Below are 20,253 nucleotides of genomic sequence, written 5' to 3' on the forward strand. Positions count from 1 at the left end.
CAATCCATTTTATTTGACATCACAATAATAGATATGGATAATAGAGCGTATATATATATATATATATATATATATATATATGTTTTATCAGATGGAAATGGATAGGAGTCATATAATGCTTAGTGCACTAGGAACACAAGACTTCAGTAGAAAAGAATTTGAAATGGGTATCAATTGGAAAATGTTGCAAAAGTACTATCAGAAATATTTTGGGAAGACTACTTTTTCTTTACTCCAATTTGGGGTAATGGTAACTATACTACAGATGCAGTACAGTGCATAAAATTTTGGAAAAATAAAGATATTTTTTGGTGACACAATGTTTTAACAATAATAAGTTTAATCCATTTTAATATATTAAACAGAAATATGGTGTAGAAGATAAATTTCCTTTTTTTTTTTTTTTCAAACATCTCTTTATTGAAGTGGAAGGAACCATACAATACGCACGCCAGTTGCTTGACAGACATGATACAAAACATTATCTGCGGATTGTACAGACAGGTAACATTGCATAGTTCCCCACTAATTTTTCAATTATTTTTCACCAATAAAGTCACCTCACCCTCCCCCCCTCCCCTACCCCAACCCTCCTCCCCCCTCCCATCGCCCCCCATCCCAGAAACACTAGTCTGGTCACTGAATGCCACTTTACATAATGCTCATTACGTCATGAGTCAGCAGGTCCCCCAAGACACATTATATTTCCAGCTTACCCAATCTGTTTGCAAGTTGCGCTTCTAGGTACCATTTTGTCAACATCAGCTCTCCAATCTCGCAAGAAGACAAAAACTTCTCTACAAAAACCTTCCATTTCTTGATGAATTTCCCCACCAGTCGCTCTTTGTCCTGCTCCACCTCCAGTCTTTCCAAATAGAGGACATTCTTCATCGTCCCAACCACCTCGTCCCATGACGGCACTTCCACTCCCAACCAGTGTCGCAAAAGTGACTTTTTTACTGACATCAACAGAAGATGTACCCCTCCCTTGTTCACCACCGCCCCTAAGTCTTCCTCCTGATTTTTCAGTATATAGTGAAAGATACATTTTTGGGGCGTCGATCCCACCTTCTCCCCCCAGACCCTTTCTATTGTTGTTATTGCTTGCTGCCACAGCGGTTGTATTTTTGGACACTCCCATATAGCATGCAGGAGTCCAGCCTTTGGGAAATCACATTTAGGGCATTTTCGTAAGTAATGAGCGGGTGCGTCTCGGTATGATAAATTAAAGGCATATGTCGCCCTATGCATAAGTCTTAGTTGCGTTTCTCTCCACTGCTCATTATATGTTGCCCGCCGCACCAATTCGAGACCCTCCCTCATTTTCTTCCCCATGTTCTGGTCTGACAGTTCTCTCTCCCATGGCTTATATGCCCCCTTAACTAGGCCTATCGTCTGAATATTGTGGAGTTTGTGGTGGAGATCAGACAGGGACATGGGAGAGCCATCCCTGCCTAGCAGAGCTGCAAACCATGCCAGCCTTTCAGAGTCACCCAATGTGCTCGCCTGCGCTTTGCAATAGCTTTTGACTTGCTGATAGGGGAGATAATGTGCGTCCTGAAGGGCATATTTTTCTTTCACCTGCTCCCATGACAGCCATAGGATACTGTCACCCTGTAACAGGTCCCCAAGCCTCATAATGTTTTTGTTTCTCCATACCTGGAATAAGCTGTTCTCCCTGCCTTGGGGAAATGCCGGCAGCGACCACAGTGGTAACCTAGGTTATACATAATAGGGGAGACCGTAGATCTTTCTGATCGCCTTCCACGCCATTATGGTGTCCTTTAATAAAACTGTCCGTTTAATTGAAGCCGGAATATCTCTTAGCTTGGAATGTAGTAGGGCTTCTAAATTCTCCCTGCCAGCCAATTCCTTACAGTCGCAGAATAATGGTCTGTTCCCCACACCCAGTCTCGTATATGCCTAAACAAAGACGCCAGGTTATAATGGCGTATGTTTGGAAGTTGCAACCCCCCTTCATATTTTAACATCGTCAGTTTAGCATAGGCAATGCGAGGTCTTTTAGCTTTCCATAGGAAGCGGTTAAAAGCTCTCTGCATCCTCGTGACGTCTGTGTGTTTTAGCAACAGCGGGATTGTTTGGAGCGGATAAAGCAACTTTGGAAAGCTTATCATTTTAATTAAATGTGCTCTACCACACAGGGACAGGGGTAACTCTTGCCATTTGTCCAACTCCCTTTCTATTTTCAAGAAGAGAGGGGGATAATTCAAATTTCCTTTTTTATATGTACGGCAGTACAGCATGCCTTTAAAGCACAACAAAATAAGGGGAAGTTAATATTAGTAAGCCAACAAATATATAATGTTATTTTGCTGTAAAATTAGAAACAAATGCTCTTTTGAAACTATATCCCTGGATATATAATTATAAGAAGCTTAACTGTGTAGTGAAAAATCTTAACAAATGCAGAGGAATGTTAGATACGGTTAAACAAGAGTGGATCAATGCCTTGCTGTAATTATAGCTGTAACCTCTCAAAATAATAATAACCTCACAAAATAATACTATTTTACGTTATTTTTTGCTACATATGTGCACTAAATGCTTAATGTGTTGAGTAAAATGACTATGTCGATAGATTATTTCTGTCCTAGCTGTAGAAATGTTAATGCAAATCTTATACATATGCTGTGGTGCTGCCCAAAGCTTCAAGTTTACTTGGCAAAAATAATAGAAGAAACAAATGTTTTGTTTGATATTATAATTAGTGAGGAGCGAATCAAAGTCAAATGAATTGACTTTGGTGCAAATTCCAGGAAAAATTTGATTCGCCACGAATCCAAATTTTTTTTGTGCTTCATAGTAATAAAATATTTTTTTCTTAAATGGTGGCTACAAGTGTTACATTGTGAAAGTAAGAAGCCCGGGAACGCGATATGACCCATAATGCTGTGCAGTCAACCAATGAGCAGATGGCCATACTGTGTAATGTCACAGGTCTATAAATGCCTCATCACGTGCAGTCGCCCCCATTTCACTCTGAACTAAGCATACAGAAAGACGTGTCAAGCTTTATGGACAGTGTTTTTAATTGTAGAAAATTGGATAGAGACAGTGCAGGGACAGTGTAGGGAGATCATAGGGAGAGTATTTAAATGCAGTGTTGGACCATCAACAGCTTTTCCTGACATGTTATAGCATGGCAGACAAGAGCCCTATCCCATACTGCATATTTAGGCTAGTGATGTTTTTTTACTTTTTATTATTCTGTATGTGATTTGTCTGTTTTATTTTATATTTAATCACTCAGTAAATATATTTATTCACATAGCCTGCATAAGCTTATTAAGTCTCAAATCTTTTGAATTCATGTTAAAGGCGTGTCCACATTGATTAATAGATAAGAAATTATTTTAGGTCCTGATTCACAAAGTGGGGTGATACACCTGTCCTATTCTGTTTGTGGCATGTCCACATTGATTAACAGATAAGCAATTCTATTAGGCCGTGATTCACAAAGTGGGGTGATACACCTGTCTCATTCTACTTTTTGTGGCGTGTACACATTGATTAATAGATAAATAATTGTATTAGGCCCTGATTTACAAATTGGGATGATACATGTTGGTGGATGGATCAAACATGGCAGCTGGATTATTGCCATACGGGAGGAGTGACGTTGTTTATTGGAATGAACCACACAAATTACTCCACCAACTGGACCCAAATTCATTGTAGCTAATATGTTCTTTTAACAAAGAAATTACAATGGTATTACCAGACATATAGCTCCACCAACCAATTTCATTATTCCTAGCTGCCATGTTCTGTTATAGAAAATGTTATTCTGTGTCACTCTGACAGCCACAACAAATTTGAAACAAATTCTATGTCACTGTGCAGTGCAACAAAACTGTAGCCCATGGGTATGCCTCCATACTATGAACGCAAGAGTATTTTGCTTTCAACTTGTATTAAGGTTAAAGGGAACCTGTCACCAGTTTTATGGTGTCCTAACTAAGGGCAACATAAATAAGTGACTGATTCGCTTAGCAAAATGCTGGGTCACTTTCTTTAATTGTCCCAGTCAATCTGCCAACATCTTGTATTGAAAAGCTCCAGCTGATAATGATGAGTCCTGAATATTCATGAGCTCCTGACTGTCCCCGCCCACCTGCTGCTGAGTGACAGTTTGTTTCCATATGAATCAGCAGCAGGTGGGCAGGGGAGTGGCTATAGCTCTGAATTAAATATACGCTGGACTCAATGACATCATGCTGGACTCTAATCAGCTCATTAGCATACGGCATCTTTGTGTGTATATTATGAGGCAACCATCTGTCACACCAGGAAGTGAATACATCTAAGGTACTTTTTAGTAGTTAATGATTGTATATAATTAGTTAGATTATAATCAAATATCCACATGACAGGTTCCCTTTAAAACCAGATCGTCCGAACTTGCTGGATGGATCAAACATGGCAGCTGGATTATTGCCATACGGGAGCAGTGTCATTTGTTTTTGGAATGAACCACAGAAATCACTTCATCGACTTAACCCAAATTCATTGTAGCTAATATGTTCTTTTAGTCAGTGTTTTGCATCAGTATTTGATCAGAATTTGTAAGCCAAACGCAGGAGTTGGTCCAAAACACAGATTAGATGCAAATGATTCCATTATATTCTATATCTGTTTTGGATCCACTCCTGTTTTTGGCTTACAATTACTGATCAAATACTGATGCAAAAGACTGAAAAATACTTTATGGATGCTCAAAATACAGGATTGTTTTTTGTTTGTTTTGGTTTATGTTCTTCTGACTGATCAGAATAACGGAAACATAAACAGTGATGTTAACACAGCCTTACTGCCACTGCTGCTGCCACCTTTCCCACTCTGTCATGGGGCCACTACTTGAATCTTGGTGCACTGCACAGTTAAAGGGTTTCTACCACTTGGATTTCACATAATTAGGTGTGAGACACTAGCGCTCCGCTAGTGTCTGCTCTGCCAAACTATCCTGCTATAATAGCTTTTGGGGCAGCCGTTTACCTAAAAAAAGAACTTTTATTAATATGCTAATGACCCTCTAGGTGCTATGGGGGCGTCATTAGCACCTAGAGGATCGGTCTACCTTCTCAAGATGCCGCCGCTCAGCGCCTCCCTCCAGCCCGCCCATCTGCTTCGGAATGCATCAAACGGACGACTTCACGCGCATGCGCCGTGCGCGGCTGTATTCGGCGCATGCGCAGTGAATGTCCGACCGCTTCCCTTCTCAGACATCTCCACTGCTGTTGGCGGATGTGTTTTGGAAGGCTTTGCCGTGCCCTCTCCAGCACTGGATCAGCCAGGTGTCTCCTGGTAATGCTTTAGAGATGGTCGACCTGGTGGAGCACTATGAGGCCTCTAGAAATCTGCAGGGAGGTTCTTTTGGGAGGGGGCCAGTCAAACCCGGAAATCTCCACCCCAGACCTGGCGGCCGGTGCCAGCCAAACCCACCTGGGACGTATGCACTGCAGACCCAGCCCTGGTGGTTTGCTGGCAGTGTCACGAGCCTGGACACATAAGGGCCGATTGTCCTCATCGGGGTGAACCCATGGATATCAACTATGGCTATCGCCACTCATTGTATGCCAGAAAGCTGTGTGCCACAGGTACCTCCGAGACTATAGACAATAGCCACCTGTGCCAGGTGGAAGTGGGGGACACTGGCGGTGGCACTGCTGGATTCAGGGAGCCTGGTGTCCCTGGTAAGAACTGCCCTGGTGCGGCCCGTCGAGTATCCTAGCCGAAGGGTGGGCGTTGTGTGCATTCATGGGGACTTAAAGGACTATCCCACCACCCTGGTCTCTGTATCAATGGTGGCCGGCAGGTGGACTCATGAGGTGGCCGTTGCCACAAAATTACCATATGAACTAATAATTGGGAGAGACTACCCTGGCTTCCCGGCACGATGGCCGGACACGAAAGTTACCGATAACCATGAGACAGATGTGACCCGTGAGACAGATGTGACCCTAGCAGAGTGGCCCGGCTCAGGGGGGACACCAGAACCCTGGGAACCTGAGTCCGAAGGGCCAGCGGTAGGGGTGACCACCACTTCAGTGGAAGAGGGGGAGTCAACCCCGCTAAGTGTGATGGTAGGAGACATGGAGGACTTGCCGCCAGGTCCGTAGCTAGCCGACCTCAATGTCTCTGGGGATAATTTTGATACTGCACAACATCGGGACCCAACCCTATCCTGAGCCTGGAAAAATGTATTAATAATAGATGGGGAACTACAACAACCAGGGAACACACGGAGAGAATGCACCAAACAGATATAACACTGACTATGCTGGCAAGACATAAGTAAAGGTATTAAAAGCTGAGACTTTTGCCAATATGTTCCAGTCATGGAAATATCGGAGCCCACATGCACCACGTCACGGTATCTCAGCATGGCAAGGGGTCCTAACCACTGCTCTGACTATGGTGTGAACACGGTCTGGGGATGATATAATTCAGCTCACAGCCAAGCTCCCCACAATTGCCCAGCATGAATACTGCGGTTGTACAATGTGGATGAAGCCAGGCCGCGAGCCACACCCACACCAGACCATGTGAGGGAGGTTACCAGGTGCAAAAAAGTGTTAGAATGCCAAGTAAAGGCAAACACACACTCAAATCTAGCAAGGCAGAAAATGAAAAACAAAAAAAAAGTTTTTTGTGGCAATTCTGGAGGAGCTGCTCAGCCCATGACACTGTGGCGTGTCTTTAGTTAGGGGAGCAGCCCGACCGCATGTGGACCGCAGTAATCGACTAGCCCCAGCAAAATATGCATACAATGGAGGATATCGACGCGGTCCACATGCACCACAAGAGCAAACTACACAGAATGTAGCAATCATATAGAACACACGGAGAGAATGCACCAAACAGATATAACACTGACTATGCTGGCAAGACATAAGTAAAGGTATTAAAAGCTGAGACTTTTGCCAATATGTTCCAGTCATGGAAATATCGGAGCCCACATGCACCACGTCACGGTATCTCAGCATGGCAAGGGGTCCTAACCACTGCTCTGACTATGGTGTGAACACGGTCTGAAGGTGATGTAATTCAGCTCACAGCAAAGCTCCCCACAATTGCCCAGCATGAATACTGCGGTTGTACAATGTGGATGAAGCCAGGCCGCGAGCCACACCCACACCAGACCATGTGAGGGAGGTTACCAGGTGCAAAAGAGTGTTAGAATGCCAAGTAAAGGCAAACGCACTCAAATCTAGCAAGGCAGAAAATGAAAAACAAAAAAAAGGTTTTTGTGGCAATTCTGGAGGAGCTGCTCAGCCCATGACACTGTGGCGTGTCTTTAGTTAGGGGAGCAGCCCGACCGCATGTGGACCGCAGTAATCGACTAGCCCCAGCAAAATATGCATACAATGGAGGATATCGGCGCGGTCCACATGCACCACGAGAGCAGACTACACAGAATGTAGCAATCATATAGAACACACGGAGAGAATGCACCAAACAGATATAACACTGACTATGCTGGCAAGACATAAGTAAAGGTATTAAAAGCTGAGACTTTTGCCAATATGTTCCAGTCATGGAAATATCGGAGCCCACATGCACCACGTCACGGTATCTCAGCATGGCAAGGGGTCCTAACCACTGCTCTGACTATGGTGTGAACACGGTCTGGGGATGATATAATTCAGCTCACAGCCAAGCTCCCCACAATGGCCCGGGCTGCTCCCCTAACTAAAGACACGCCACAGTGTCATGGGCTGAGCAGCTCCTCCAGAATTGCCACAAAAACCTTTTTTTTTTTGTTTTTCATTTTCTGTCTTGTTAGATTTGAGTGCGTTTGCCTTTACTTGGCACTCTAACACTTTTTTGCACCTGGTAACCTCCCTCACATGGTCTGGTGTGGGTGTGGCTCGCGGCCTGGCTTCATCCACATTGTACAACCGCAGTATTCATGCTGGGCAATTGTGGGGAGCTTGGCTGTGAGCTGAATTATATCATCCCCAGACCGTGTTCACACCATAGTCAGAGCAGTGGTTAGGACCCCTTGCCATGCTGAGATACCGTGACGTGGTGCATGTGGGCTCCGATATCTCCATGACTGGAACATATTGGCAAAAGTCTCAGCTTTTAATACCTTTACTTATGTCTTGCCAGCATAGTCAGTGTTATATCTGTTTGGTGCATTCTCTCCGTGTGTTCTATATGATTGCTACATTCTGTGTAGTCTGCTCTCGTGGTGCATGTGGACCGCGCCGATATCCTCCATTGTATGCATATTTTGCTGGGGCTAGTCGATTACTGCGGTCCACATGCGGTCGGGCTGCTCCCCTAACTAAAGACACGCCACAGTGTCATGGGCTGAGCAGCTCCTCCAGAATTGCCACAAAAACCTTTTTTTTGTTTTTCATTTTCTGCCTTGCTAGATTTGAGTGTGTGTTTGCCTTTACTTGGCATTCTAACACTTTTTTGCACCTGGTAACCTCCCTCACATGGTCTGGTGTGGGTGTGGCTCGCGGCCTGGCTTCATCCACATTGTACAACCGCAGTATTCATGCTGGGCAATTGTGGGGAGCTTGGCTGCGAGCTGAATTATATCATCCCCAGACCGTGTTCACACCATAGTCAGAGCAGTGGTTAGGACCCCTTGCCATGCTGAGATACCGTGACGTGGTGCATGTGGGCTCCGATATTTCCATGACTGGAACATATTGGCAAAAGTCTCAGCTTTTAATACCTTTACTTATGTCTTGCCAGCATAGTCAGTGTTATATCTGTTTGGTGCATTCTCTCCGTGTGTTCTATATGATTGCTACATTCTGTGTAGTCTGCTCTTGTGGTGCATGTGGACCGCGCCGATATCCTCCATTGTATGCATATTTTGCTGGGGCTAGTCGATTACTGCGGTCCACATGCGGTCGGGCTGCTCCCCTAACTAAAGACACGCCACAGTGTCATGGGCTGAGCAGCTCCTCCAGAATTGCCACAAAAACCTTTTTTTTGTTTTTCATTTTCTGCCTTACAACAACCAGGGGCAGAGTCGTTGTTTCCCCGTTTTGTGGTTCATCAAGAGATGTTGTATCGAGTAAACCAGCTGCGAGGTGAATCCATTGAACAGTTGGTGGTGCCCCAGGCTTATTGCAAACTCGTTTTAGGGTTAGCCCACCAGCATGTTCTCAGGGGTCATCTGGGAATGCAAAAAACGCAGGACTGGATTCTACAGCGGTTTTACTGGCCCAGTGTGTTCAGAGAGGTAGAAGAATATTGCAAAACTTGCCCAACCCGCCAGATAACGAGCCCCCAGACACATTTCCGTAGTCCCCTGGTACCCCTCCCGATTATCAAGGTACCGTTCGGGCGAATCGCTATGGATCTCGTAGGCCCGGAACCGAAGTCTGCTAGAGGACACCAACACATGTTGTTGTTGGTTGTCCTCGACTACACCACTCGGTACCAGGAGGCGGTGCCACTGCAGTATACATCAGCCAAACTCATAGCTAAGGAGTTAATGGAGATGTTTTCTCGCGTGGGTCTGCCTAAGGAGGTTCTGACTGACCAAGGGACCCCGTTTATGTCCAAGGTCATGAAGGAACTCTGTAAATTGCTCCACATAAAACAGCTACGGATGTCCGTGTATCATCCGCAAACGGATGGCCTGGTAGAGAGGTTTAAGCAAACATAAAAAAATATGCTAAAAAGAGTGGTCTCTAAGGATGGGAGGGACTGGGACCTTATTTTGCCCTATCTCATGTTCGCAGTGCGAGAGGTGTCCCAGGCCTCTACTGGGTTCTTGCCCTTCGAAATGCTATATGGCAGACACCCTCGCGGTCTGTTGGACGTGGCCAGAGAGGCGTGGGAACAACAACCTACACCGCACAGAAGTGTTGTTGAGTACGTCACCCAGATGCAAGGACGGATGGAAACAGTTTTATCTCTGGTTAGGGAGCATATGGATCAGCGCAGCGAGCCCAGAGTAGTATCTATAATCGGCAGGCTTGGGTCCGGACCTTTAACCCGGGTGATCGGGTATTGGTTCTGGTACCAACCATAGACAAAATCACAGGCTACCACCCTTAAAACTTAGCTTTTAATATTATCTAGAATATAAAATATACAAGGAACCCTCCAACATAGAACAAAATAATGAACAAATCGGCAGTTCTTTAAGGATCTCACGGAATTCCACAATAAAACAGCATATGAGAACACGTCTCTGAATCAAACAGGATCTGTAACAGAGTCATCTGTTTCAGAAGGGGAAAGTTCTGACCAAGAACCCCACGTAGGACAACAACAGTTTAACCGCAGGGGCTACTGGAGAGGTAGAGGGGGATATAGAGGGAAACAGAGATCCTCTAGGTTCAACTCTAAGAATAGTGAATACACAAGAGCAAACACATATAAACAATGGGCCCCCTCAAGTCCTCAACTCACACTAACTGTGACCGAGATAGAAAGGGGACAAATACAACAAGAGGAAACAGATGGATTCTCTACCTACCTTGAATCTCAGCATAAGAACACATGGCTCCAGAATAGGAGCCTGGGCATATTTAGATGTGGAAAGTGCAAGGCATGCCCCTTTATCCATATAGGGAACTCTTTTATGGACAGCTCCGGAAATAAAATATATTCAGCACGGAGCTTTGCCAACTGTAATACGGCAGGAGTGGTCTACTTGGCACAATGTGAGTGTAATTTAAAATACATAGGAAAGACCTGTAGGCCTTTCAAAAAACGGATCTTAGAGCATATAGGGGATATAAGAAACAGACAAGAAAAACCTCTAGCTAGACAAGTTGTACTGTATCATGAATGAAACATCAAATCGATACACTTCTCAGTAATTGAAACCATCAAACCCTCAATATGAGGGGGCAATTTGGATAAGATTTTGAAACAAAAAGAACCCGGATGGATTTTGCCCTTAAAACCATGGCCCCGCAGGAGATAAACTATGGGATTGATTTGGCGTGCTTTCTATAGTCCAGATCCATCATCTTATTTAGGGTTTCCTATATTTTTTGACACATATATGGAGTACCTAATTAACAATGGGGCTCATTAGCTACCCCAATAACTCTCCATAGTAAATTGGAGAACACCCTATCTAGACCTCTTTTAAATAGATTTAATTATAAAAATGTTATAATATAAAAAATTTAATAAAGAAAATTCTATATAACACATGATATACTACTGTAATATATTGGTAGATATGACTAATATAACTAAATAACTTAATAATTAAATCAATTAAATAATAGAATGCCATTTTAAGAATAAATAATCTTATGTATCATGATCTTCCCTCTCATATTCTTATCTAAGTATAGTTTAAACTGACCATTAAGAAGCACTAGATACATTTACCATACTAAATACATTGGTCAGGGACCTTTGAAAGATCTGCGATCATGTGACCTAGTGATGTCATCAGCCGGCAGCTATTTCAAAGCGCCAGACGCAGCATACCGAAGCTCTGTATCACTGCAGACGCCGGGAGGCTATCGGACGCCGCATAAACATGGACAGACTGCCCTACAGGTAACTTAGCTCTCATACAATACTGGAGTACCAGCGATTAATGTCTCTGCCCGTGCTTTAGTCCCTCTTTTGACAGAGCAGGGGCGATATTATGGGAAACTTTAGGCTATTTATTTTCACCATCTTGATTCCCCACAGATTGCATTATAATCCATTGCAGTCCTATATTGACCTATTGGGCCCATATATACAGGGTGTGCCATTTATATGGATACACCTTAATAAAATGGGAATGGTTGGTGATATTAACTTCCTGTTTGTGGCACATTAGTATATGTGAGGGGGGAAAACTTTTCAAGATGGGTGGTGACCATGGCGGCCATTTTGAAGTTGGCCATTTCAAATCCAACTTTAGTTTTTTCAATAGGAAGAGGGTCATGTGACACATCAAACTTTTTAGGAATTTCCCAAGAAAAACAATGGTGTGCTTGGTTTTAACGTAACTTTATTCTTTCATGAGTTGTTTACAAGTTTCTGACCACTTATAAAATGTGTTCAATGTGCTGCCCATTGTGTTGGATTGTCAATGCAACCCACTTCTCCCACTCTTCACACACTGATAGCAACACCGCAGGAGAAATGCTAGCACAGGCTTCCAGTAGCCGTAGTTTCAGGTGCTGCACATCTCGTATCTTCACAGCATAGGGTGGTAGCCTGTGATTTTGAGTACTAGAATTTGCCACCTTATATAAATCATGCCTACAGACAGGTTATAGTCTGAACTGTGATACACCAACCATAGACAGTAAGTCCCTAGCTAGGTGGCAGGGGCCCTACAAGGTGCTTGAAAAAATTACAGAGGTAGATTACAAGGTACACCAGCCAGGAAGGTGAAATCCAGAGCATGTGAATCTGCTCAAACCCTGGAAAGATAGGGCTACCTGTACGAAAGACAGCCTATGACAAGGGTTCCTAGGGAAAGCGGTTTTGGCCCCTCTGTCTGAAGCAAGGGAAGCGGCTGCCACAATGAAAATTGCTGAGAGCCTCTCCTCTAAACAGGCTCAGGAAGCCATGGAGTTCATTAGTCGGAATACAGATGTGTTCTCGGACCTCCTTGGATGCACTTCCATAGTCCGACATGACATTATCACTGAGCCTCAGGCAAAAGTCTGGTTAAAACCATACCGGGTACCCAAGGCTCAGCGACAAGCCATCACAGAGGAAGTGCAGCTAATGCTCCAGCTAGGTGTCATCGAGGAGTCAAAAAGTGCAAGGGCCAGTCTGATAGTCTTAATACCCAAGACGGATGGGACATTGCGGTTCTGTAACGACTTCCGCAAACTGAATGAGGTGTCCAAGTTTGACACATAGCCCATGCCTCGAGTAGATGAGCTTATTGAGAAGTTGGGCCAAGCCCGGTATTTTTCTGTGTTGGACCTCACCATAGGGTACTGGTAGGTACCCTTGACGGAGGCTGCCAAGGAAATAACAGCTTCCATTAGACTAGAGGGGCTGTATCAGTACAAGGTATTACCCTTTGGTCTACATGGCGCTCCTGCCACGTTTTAAAGGCTAATGGACATTGTACTCAGTCCACATCGTCAGTATGCTTCAGCGTACATGGACAATATGGTTATCCACAGCGCTGACTGGGAAATTCACCTACCTAAAGTACAGGCTGTAGTGGACTCCCTTAGGAAGGCTGGCTTAACCGCTAACCCAAGAAAGTGCATGATAGGGTTAGAAGAGACCAAGTACCTGGGGTTTGTAATTGGGTGCGGAATTATCAAACCTTAGGTGAACAATATTGAGGAAATTAGGAATTGGCTCTGACCTGTCACTACTCGGCAAGTAAAGTAATTCCTGGGTATGGTGGGGTACTATATGAGGTTTGTCCCCAATTTTGCTACAGTCACCGCACTATTGACAGGCATTTTGAAGGGACGCAAGTCAGTGACGGTTCAGTGGAATGAGCAGGCTGAAAAGGCTTTCTCCGCTTTGAAGTCTTCCCTGTGTGGGTCCCCGGTATTGGTGACTCCTGACTTCAAGAGGGAGTTTGTGGTACAGACCGATGCCTCTGAAGTAGGCCTCGGAGCTGTACTCTCTCAGGACATCAATGGGAAGGAACATCCTGTTGTTTTCCTGAGCTGTAAGCTTACCCAAGCCGAGACTAGGTACAGCATAGTGGAGAGAGAGTGCCTGGCCATCAAATGGACACTCGAGTCTCTTCGCTATTACCTGTTGGGCAGAAAGTTCCGTCTGTTGATCGACCACTCCCCTCTCAAGTGGATGAGCCAGGCCAAAGAGAGGAATGCTCGGGTCATCAGGTGGTTCTTGTCATTGCAAAACTTTAAATTTTCTGTAGAACATAGGGCAGTCAGGTTACAGGGAAACGCAGATGCCCTGTCCCGGGTACACTGTCTGGTGGGTGTTCACCCCCTTAGGGTTGAACATAGGGGGGAGGTATGTAGGAAGGTGCAAGGGGCGTTATTGATGGAAGGTATGTGTCACAGAGATTCCTGGCCTTGGTGAGGTAAGAGACGGTAGTTTTAAATGCCAGTGGCAGCTATTGCTGACTAACACTGTTTGTTGTTAGTATGGCTGTAAAGCCGATCCGGGCCAGCTCTTAGTGGGAGTAGCCAAAGTGCTGGGTGGGTTGTTTCTCTCCACGCTCCAGGCCGGGTCTTTTTTGGCCTATATAAAACCCAGCCAGCAGTCTTAGCTGGGTGTGGTTTATCCTCCATCTGACAGAGAAGCTGGGGAGCCTCTCTGTTTTGGGATCTGTGAATTTGTGCCGTGCTAAAGGGCTGAGAGCCGCAAGCCGGGAAACAGGCCCCTAAAGCCTGCTGTGGACTGTGAGTGGAAAACTGCTAACCAGGTGAAGATTTTGTTCTATGGACATTGCATGGTGTGAACAAACACTAAGACTGTGAACGGTCATTTTTGTTTTTCCTTATGTGTGAATAAACACCGAACTATTGAAGTTAAAGACTTTGTGATTGCCTCTATACTGCGTCCGCTAGCCTGTCTACCAGAACAAAACCCCACTCTATATATATATATATATATATTGTATATACAGATGTTGATGGTTAACGCATTAAGCAAAGAATGGCAAGCTAACTAACATTTCAATGGATTTCAACGGCTTCTGTCATTAGATAAGCAAAATAACACTGTGCCATGTGTCATCAGAGTAAATTTTAGCTCGGCAACTTCTGTGTATATATATATATATATATATATATATATATATATAGTACAGACCAAAAGTTTGGACACACCTTCTCATTCAAAAGGCATCAAAACTATGAATTAACACATGTGGAATTATATACATAACAAAAAAGTGTGAAACAACTGAAAATATGTCATATTCTAGGTTGTTCAAAGTAGCCACCTTTTGCTTTGATTACTGCTTTGCACACTCTTGGCATTCTCTTGATGAGCTTCAAGAGGTAGTCACCAGAAAAGGTTTTCACTTCACAGGTGTGCCCTGTCAGGTTTAATAAGTGGGATTTCTTGCCTTATAAATGGGGTTGAGACCATCAGTTGCATTGTGGAGAAGTCAGGTGGCTACACAGCTGATAGTCCTACTGAATAGACTAATAGAATTTGTATTATGGCAAGAAAAAAGCAGCTAAGTAAAGAAAAACGAGTGGCCATCATTACTTTAAGAAATGAAGGTCAGTCAGTCCGAAAAATTGGGAAAACTTTGAAAGTGTCCCCAAGTGCAGTCACAAAAACAATCAAGCGCTACAAAGAAACTGGCTAACATGCGGACCGCCCCAAGAAAGGAAGACCAAGAGTCACCTCTGCTGCGTCGGATAAGTTCATCCGAGTCACCAGCCTCAGAAATCGCAGGTTAATAGCAGCTCAGATTAGAGACCAGGTCAATGCCACACAGAGTTCTAGCAGCAGACACATCTCTAGAACAACTGTTAAGAGGAGACTGTGTGAATCAGGCCTTCATGGTAGAATATCTGCAAAGAAACCACTGCTAAGGACAGGCAACAAGCAGAAGAGACTTGTTTGGGCTAAAGAACACAAGGAATGGACATTAGACCAGGTGAAATCTGTTCTTTGGTCTGATGAGTCCAAATTTGAGATCTTTGGTTCCAACCACCGTGTCTTTGTGCAACGCAGAAAAGGTGAACGGATGGACTCTACATGCCTGGTTCCCACCGTGAAGCATGGAGGAGGAGGTGTGATGTTGTGGGGGTGCTTTGCTGGTGACACTGTTGGGGATTTATTCAAAATTGAAGGCATACTGAACCAGCATGGCTACCCCAGCATCTTGCAGTGGCATGCTATTCCATCCGGTTTGTGTTTACTTGTACCATCATTAGGGCTATTTGACCATGAAGGAGAGTGATGGGGTGCTGTGCCAGATGACCTGGCCTCCACAGTCACCGGACCTGAACCCAATCGAGATGGTTTGGGGTGAGCTGGACCGCAGAGTGAAGGCAAAAGGGCCAACAAGTGCTAAGCATCTCTGGGAACTCCTTCAAGACTGTTGGAAGACCATTTCAGGTGACTACCTCTTGAAGCTTATCAAGAGAATCCCAAGAGTGTGCAAAGCAGTAATCAAAGCAAAAGGTGGCTACTTTGAAGAACCTAGAATATGACATATTTTCAGTTGTTTCACACTTTTTTTGTTATGTATATAATTCCACATGTGTTAATTCATAGTTTTAATGCCTTCAGTGTGAATCTACAATTTTCATAGTCATGAAAATAAAGAAAACTCTTTGAATGAGAAGGTTTGTCCAAACTTTTGGTCTGTACTGTATGTGTATATATATATATATATATATATAAATACTGTATATATATATTATTGACTGTATCCATTTATTTTATAACAGTATAAAATACAAAATATATATGAAAATATATATACAAAATATTTTATTAGTAAACCAATGTGTTATGTTCCATTGAGCTTGACAGGCTCAGAGGGAACAAAACTTTAATAGGGAGGTGACAAACCCCCTTTCTCTTTACAATATGATTATGAAGAAATTACTGAGCATTTCACATCTTCAGAGGACATGAATAATTGACATGTTTCAATAAACTGACTGATGATATACCCAATTAACAGGCAAACTTGCAGAACACCTAGCAGGAAGCTGCTATAATAACTGAAATGGTGATAATTTCTGTAGTAAAAGGACAGCTAGGTCTAAATATGGGGGCCTTACAACAACTTAATTTCTGTAGGTTTATGGTAGTTTATAATTAGATTTATGGAATATATATGAAAATTAAAATATTTTAACATTCTACAATATGGAATGCAACATAATTCTGAAGAATTAGCAGTTAACACATACATTATTAGTATATGTCAATTGCATCTCATATTCCATTATGTTGTCTAGTTATAGCTTTGGTTAAATGTTGAAATTAATATACTATAATTTCCATTTCATCACCATGATGGCTACACAGGAGGTTGACCCATGACCCCTGTAGGGGCAGGAACAGAGAAGAGGTTAAATTGCCCCCTCCCACCTCCATTCCCCAGTGTTCCTGTCCCTACTGAGGCCAGCGGCAGAGAAGAGTCTCCCTGCACGTCAGGGAGATGAAGAGGAAGCTATCTCTTTTTATTTTTTATTTTACCTTAGCGCCAGGAGGTCCGAGGACGGTCTCTCTTACTTTAGCTCCAGCGGGAGCACCCCAGTCCGCCAGCGGCCGAGTGCTTATGCTGGGCTGGGGGTATCGGGAGGACTCGTTCCGGTTCATCCGGAGCCTGCTTACGGGCCGCATGGTTCCTCCTCTCCCCCGGTGGGGCGGGCAGTGCAGCGGCCGGCATGCGTGCACGCCAAAGTCAACGAATAATGACGTCACTTCCGGGTCCCGGTCATGTGACCAACCTGGAAGTCTTCATGGACGGGAGGCAGAGCATAAGAAGCAGGCAAGCCACGGCAGATGCTGATCTGAGGTCTGAGTAAGTACCAGATATCCACTGGCACCCCCAGCATGTCGGGTCCTGAGCTGCAGGTTTCTATGGAGCCTGATGCCCCCATACTGCCTCCCGTAAGTTCCCCTGGTGGGACCCCTATTTACTTAAACTGTTAAACTTCTTGGCTAATCCTCATGTCTTCCCTGACGGCTCTTCCTCCTATCTTTATTTTTCATATCCCCAGGTTTAGGAGGCACAGAAAAAGATTAAAAAGCCTTCCCGTTGTTTAACTTGCTCAAAGAAATTACCTGAGGGATATGCAAAAAAGTTATGCAAGGACTGTATTTCGGACTGTAATCCAGCCAAGAACAGCCTTCGCTTATGAAAAGCATCCGTTCGGTGGTTCAGGAGAAGCTAAGAGCCGCCAGGATCCTGGGATACGCGATCCTCAACCTCAACCCCCTAAATGGTCCGAGGATAAAAGATATTTCTTCTTCGGATTCGGACATGGAGGATGAGGCTTCCTCCTCCAGACCTGTGGGAAGGAGGACGCCTCCCTTTCTGAAGGAGAAATTTCGGAGAAGTGATAGGAAATTCTATTTCTCTGCTATGGAGATGCACGACCTATTAAAAGCGGTTTGTGCCACCATGGGGATTGAGAAGGCCCCTAAGACTCATTCCATCCAGGAATCAAATGTTCAGGGGGCTGAGAGTGAAAAGGGTAATGGTATTTCCCATAAATGCGAACATCAGAGACATGGTGTTGGAAGGAATGGTCAGAACCAGAGAAAAGATTGGGAATATCCAAAGAATTCAAAAACCGTTTAGTTTTTGACCCATCTCAGTCAAAACTGTTTGATGAAACTCCAACAATAGATGGCAAAGGTGGCTAAAGTTAATAAAAGACCGCTTTGCCATTTGAAGATGCTGCTCAGCTTAAAGATGCCATGGAACGCAAAGCGGACGCCCTTCTAAGAAAATCATGGGAGGCATCCATGTACAGGCTCAAAACGAATATAGCGGCCACGTCCTTGGCCAGATCCATGTTCTTGTGGCTGAACTGAACTCGAGAATCACTTAAGGAACAGAACTTCTAGGGAAGAAATACTTCAGTCCTTACCACTACTGAAATGTGCTACAGGGTTTTTAGCTGACACCTCGGCTGAATCCATTAGATTCAGCGCCAGGGATGCGAGCTTATCTAATGCTGCTCGTAGATTGCTATGGATGAAGTCCTGGTCGGGGGACAAAGCCTCCAAGATGAAGCTCTGCTCTATCCCCTTCTCGAGGGAATACGTGTTTGGCCCTGTCTTAGACAAAATGCTAGAGAAGGCTGCGGATAAAAAGAAGGGCTTCCCAGAAGATAGACCTTATAGAAGGAACCTAAGTCCTTTCGTCCTTATGCCAGCCAGAAAAGGTCCTATAAGGGCAAGGGCAAATCAGGCCGCTGGGCCTACCCTAAAGGGAGTAAAGGTAGGGGCTTCCTTTTCAAACCCCAGACTAAGCCTGACGACAAGCAATGACGCCATTGTTGGGGGAGGCTGAGTGATTTCCTCGGCCCCTGGGAGAAGATAACAAAAAATCCCTGGGCTCTGGAAATCATTCGCTCAGGATACAAAATAGAGTTCACGTCAATCCCCCCAACAAAATTCATCATCACAAATGTAGGCTCCAGAAATTCCAGACAAAATATTCTTTCGGGTGTCCAAGAACTAGTGGAAAAAGGAGCGGTAGTTCCAGTCCCAGTTTCCCAATTAAAACAGGGATACTATTCGACTCTGTTTCTAGTAAGAAAGAAAGAAGGATCATTTTGCACAATAATAAATCTGAAGCACTTGAACAAATTTGTCCTATACAGGAGATTTAAGATGGAATCCCTGAAGTCGATTATCCCCCTGATAAATATGGGAGCAGTCATGTGCTCGGTGGATTTAAGGGACACATATTATCATATCCCAATCCATCCCAACCATCAAAAATTCCTGCGATTCGCAGTTCAGGACTTAAACAACCGGATCCTTCACTTCCAGTTAACAGCCCTCCCATTCGGGATCTCATCCGCTCCGAGACTCTTTACAAAACTGGTAATTGAAATGGTGGCACCTATGAGACAAGAGGGACTCAACATAGTACCATACCTGGACGACTTTTTGATCATAGGCGATTCAAGGACTCTCCTTCTACCTCACTTAGAAACATTTCTGTCCCATCTGGCGGAGCTGGGCTGGATAGTGAACAGGTCAAAGTTCATTCTATATCCCTCCACGAGCGTGACCTTCTTAGGTGTAACTTGGACTCACAAAAACAAAAAAAACGTACTCCCTCAGGTCAAAATCCAGACCTTCAAACAGAAGGTGAGAAGATTCCAATTGAAAAGAGAATGTTCTATAAGAGAGGCAATGAGCCTCTTGGGCCTTCTAACTTCCTGCATCCCCTCAGTAGAATGGGCTCATGCACATTATAGTGTCATGTAAAGCTGGATTCTGAATCGGTGGAACAAAAAATTAGGATATTTAGACCACAGGTTGCAGATCCCAAGCTCCATAAAGATATCCCTATCCTGGTAGACAGTGGAGAGAAACTTGTCCAGGGGAGTCTCATGGAGCAGATCCCCATCAATCACAATCCTCACGGACGCCAGCAATCAGCTGGGGGGCAAAGGTCGAGGACAGATACTACCAGGGCTCCTGGGGGAAGGAAACGTCCAATCAATCTTCCAATTTCAGGGAACTGTACGCTGTCTGGAAGAGAGCCAGGGAGACCTGAATGCAGCCAGGGAGCTTCTAAAAAAACGCCATATAAAGATCCTATCGGACAACATGACAACTGTCTCATACCTTAGACACCAGGGAGGTACACGCTCAAAAAGACTCCAG

The sequence above is a fragment of the Bufo gargarizans genome, chromosome 1 (genome assembly GCF_014858855.1).
Source record: "Bufo gargarizans isolate SCDJY-AF-19 chromosome 1, ASM1485885v1, whole genome shotgun sequence".
Taxonomy (NCBI): domain Eukaryota; kingdom Metazoa; phylum Chordata; class Amphibia; order Anura; family Bufonidae; genus Bufo; species Bufo gargarizans.